General features: G+C 46.5%; 1 pseudogene; it reads left to right on the top strand.

Annotated features, from left to right (window-relative positions):
- Positions 1-2,904: 2,904 nt before the first annotated feature.
- On the top strand, positions 2,905-3,048 carry LOC142586458 (U2 spliceosomal RNA; annotated as a pseudogene).
- The last annotated feature ends 1,318 nt before the right edge of the window (positions 3,049-4,366 follow it).

Raw genomic sequence — 4,366 nt, 5'->3', positions numbered from 1 at the left:
ACGTGTTTAGACAGGGGTACATGTATTCATTTTCATCATTTGGTAATGGTAGGGATTACTGTGATATTCACTGATTGGTTCGGTTGCAACCTTAGACACAATCTTGCCAAAGTTAAATCTATTCACGACCGTTGTTGAGTAGTTGAGTGACTTGGATTAGTGTGGCACTTCGAACCAAACTCTGCGAGCACTAACTGAGTGAACCATTTCTTGTCTGGTTTTGAAACGTCCACACTGAAGTCTCCCACGATGATCACAGGGGTATGCTGTCACCGCTGCTAACCCACGCAAAGTGCGCGGTCATGAACTTCTCGACATCACACTTAGGTGTGCCAGGTGATATATACACAGTCTAAGGGTTGGGACCCCTGAGCCAGTTGCGCCGTTTTGACACAAACGCAAATTCCTGCGCCAAACTGCGCCAGTTACAGAAAATTGACGATAGATTGCGTCACGCTGCGCCGGAACGGCTTCGGCTCGTGGGCTCCGGCAGTGGCCGCGAACAGCGAGAGGATTCGTTCTCCGAAAAAGAGTGGAGCCATTCACATGCCGCATACCGCGCGACAGCGCCACCCGCACAGAATTTTGGCGCTTATAACACTGGACTTTATTTCGGCGCTTATAACACTGGCATGTGGCCGGAGCGCACGGACCGCTTGGGCAGCTGTATTTAGACTGTACTAAAAGACGGTTTAGTGGGTCGACCAGCGCGGCGCAAAACAAGGAAAGGTAGGCTGACGGCACTGCGAGCGAACTGCATATTAGGGAAGCGCACGTTGCACTGCGTTTAGTGGGTAGGCGTCTCTGTCCTCACGGCCGGTATAACGCAAAACTATTCCAATCTATTATTATGCCCATAACGGTGAGGCCTGAGCCATTTTGACCAAATGGTTGATTTGGAATAAAAAAGTAGCAGTTTCGGCCGAAAGGCCAAGCATCGATTGCGATAGCAAATTGGTATAGATAGCTGTACGAAATAAACATAGTAGCTTTATCGGCCGTATAAGCTTGTAAACACTCGCTTACTAACTAAATTAGCAAGCATGGTGTCACGCCGGCACAAGCAGACGTGAACACATCCCACTAGATGACCGCGGAAACTCGCTGTCAAAACGCTGGAGTGAGGAAGAGCGGCAGCGAGTGAATGGACCTTCGTGCTGCCTCTTGCTTTAACGCGGTGGCTATGGTGTTAGGCTGCTGAGCACGAGGTCGCGGGATCGAATCCCGGCCACGGCGGCCGCATTTCGATGGGGGCGAAATGCGAAAACACCCGTGTACTTAGATTTAGGTGCACGTTAAAGAACCCCAGGTGGTCTAAATTTCCGGAGTCCTCCACTACGGCGTGCCTCATAATCAGAAAGTGGTTCTGGCACGTAAAACCCCATATATTATTATTATGCTTCAACGCGATCTAAGCGGCGAAATAGCTTCATGTGCTCAGTGTTCTCACCGCTTAGTTCGCGCTGAAGCGAGAGGTAGCACGAAGGCCAATTCGCTCGCTGCTGCTGCCGGGCTTTCTCACTCCAGCGTTTTGACAGCGAGTGTGCGCGGTCATCGAGAGAAGACACAGCGCACACGAAGCTATCAGCACTCGCACTCTGTCCCCATCGGCTATTGCTTTCAAGATAGGGCCCGCGCGGCCACGCCATACGCAATAGCCGTCGGAATAGAATGCCCCGTTCCTCCGGCGCCTCGCCCGCGACGGAAGACGGCGCGCATCCTGCCCATTTTGCTCCCTTGCGCGCACGAGTTTGACCCGCCATCGTCGGCTCACCCTTGCGCGCTTTCAGTGGCGCTTACTGTATAGAATACGGCGCGTGGCGACGATGTTATCGCCCCTGGACTTTATGCGGAATATCCCAGCTACGTCGACAGCATAAATGCGTCTGGAGTGTCCATATAATTGCTATCGCAGTGAAAACAGATAGCAATAGCTTTGCGTTATACCTGCTCTGGGTTGATTGCCGCTCTCTGGGTCTGCAGTGACATGTAGTGGCCCAAAAATTCTTACCGCATCGCTTGGACCGCATAAGTTGCGAACATGTTCTGCTACATCATGAGCGTCGGCGCGGGAATGTATAGTTCGCTCGTAGTCTCACCTATGTTCTTGGCTTTAGAGGAAAGCATGCGCCGTGCCAGCTCTCGATACACTCTTCAATATTCTAGTATACGCTATAGCTACAAAGCACGCTTCTACGTGAGTCAGGGTGTTTTATTCTGCATTTCATTGTGATTTTGATGTGCGGGGCCATATTCCATTATTCCACCAAAATTAGATTAGCGTCTTCAAAACTGCGTCAAAATGAAATTTTATGTGCTCCAAATTGCTCCAAAATGAAAGTTAGTCTGCTAGAAGCTGCTCAGAAATGCGATTTTGTGTGGTCCAAAGTGCTCCAAGACGCAATTTTACTTGCTGCAAAAAATTGCTACAAAATGACTTTGGGCAGTACCTCCCAAGCAATTCCGTCTTTCGTTTGTACGGCGAAGACATTCTCACAGTCGGTGGCGTTGTTCTCTTGCGAGTCAAGGGTTGTAGAGCAGCGAGAGAAGGCTTGGAGACCACAGCATTGGCAAAATATGAAAATATATTCAAGCGCAGCTCCGCGACCTAGAGTCGGTTTAATACATTGTAAAGGTCGAGCACCAAGAGTGCACGTAGGCACGCGTTCTTGATTTCAACCGGAAAGCCCCATCTGCGAAAAACAAAACATTGCGGCATCTTTGGTTCCCAAGCTTTTGGTCACGACTGTACATAGTTTTTGTCCTTTGCGTATATGGCAGCGCCTCCTGCTCGTGGTGAGTCCATGTGCTGTACACGCACGATTCCAGTATACCTATCGACTTGAAACAATACATCTTGATTTATTTATTTCATTTATTATTATTATTATTATTATTATTATTATTATTATTATTATTATTATTATTATTATTATTATTATTATTATTATTATTATTATTATTGGAGGCGGAGTGCTTGAAGCTTGTTTCCTCTCCGCCGCGGGTCGGCCCGGCATTGCACTATCTCCAGGGATTGGCCCCCGCTCACTTTTATTCATGACGCATGGATACGAAAAATCCTTGGAACAGCAGTCGTATACAGCTTCGCTGTAAGGTTTGTCAGGTTTATCGAACTATGTTGGTCAAGCACGCTACTGTCTTGAAAACCTTTGATCTTACGAGTGGGTAGTTTAGCTATCGAACGGGCTGTTTCGACACTCAAATTCTCAAAATCGTTCGGTCGGAAAGAAAACGACTGGCTTGGCTATTAAACGCGCAAGTAGGAGATACCATCGATGTCAACAGATGTACATGCGACAGAAAATTTTAGGAGCCCAGCGATTCTGGAAATGATGCCGTCGCCCACGTGGCGTAGCGAAGGGGAAAGGATCGATGAAGCTTTTCGAAATATAGACGACTGCCGTCGTGCAACTGCACCGCACTTATCTGTGTTGTGAATCTCTCACGGCGCCATGCGGACTGAACTTGAGCCGTTAAAAGATCAATAAATGGACAATGAATAGGAAGATCACGACAGACAGACGGGAACTTTGGTGCTCACGATGGCCTATTATGCTTAATCTTTTTCAGGAGCCCGAACGTTCGATACTGTACAGTAGTGTTCAACGATGCTTGGTCTAAAAGATAGCCGGAAACAAGGCTGCCCTTTGGTTCATATTACATTAATGTCTATAGGACAATTTTTTTCGTCCGATTTATTTAGTTGGTACTTCACCAGAGTCTAAGAATTCATGTAAGATTACAGTATGGTACTGAGCTGTCTATAGGGAGCATCTTACTAGGAAAGAATTCGGGATACCATCTGAACCGGCATACCTTTTAGCGTAGAGATTCAAGATTAGGTTTAAGACACCATCGGAACTTTTGCGATATCGCCTAATTTATTAGTTTGTGCATCATAACTAAACTTTAGACCTACATGGTTATCGAGCGCGAAAACAGATGGGAAGTACGAGGTAAAAGCAGTCGAAACTACTGCGGGGTCGTTAGCAATAGCATCGTTAATCTTGAAAGAAGTACTGCCCGTTGCTCTAGGTAAGAGTGATGTCCAGAACCTGCGAGGATTTGATTTAAGTAGTATAGGAAGTTGGAAAGAGAAATAGAAATATTTAGCCTTTTTAGTACGAGTACGAAGTTTCTCCTTGGCTTTTTCAAAAGGAACGCAAAGAGCAGAATTATAATGCTTGGATTTACGTAGTCCACCTACACGGCGTGACAGGTGTAAAATATTCCGGTTAATCCAAGGAAGTTTATTATTTAATTTTTTTTCAAAGTAACGTAATTATTGATGCAAGATATCACTAAAAACTCAACATAATCAGCAAGACTGTCGACATGGCATTCG

This window comes from Dermacentor variabilis, chromosome 6 (genome assembly GCF_050947875.1).
Source record: "Dermacentor variabilis isolate Ectoservices chromosome 6, ASM5094787v1, whole genome shotgun sequence".
NCBI classification, from domain to species: domain Eukaryota; kingdom Metazoa; phylum Arthropoda; class Arachnida; order Ixodida; family Ixodidae; genus Dermacentor; species Dermacentor variabilis.
The sequence above is the reverse complement of the archived record's forward strand: the minus strand, read 5'-3'. Positions and strand labels throughout refer to the sequence as shown.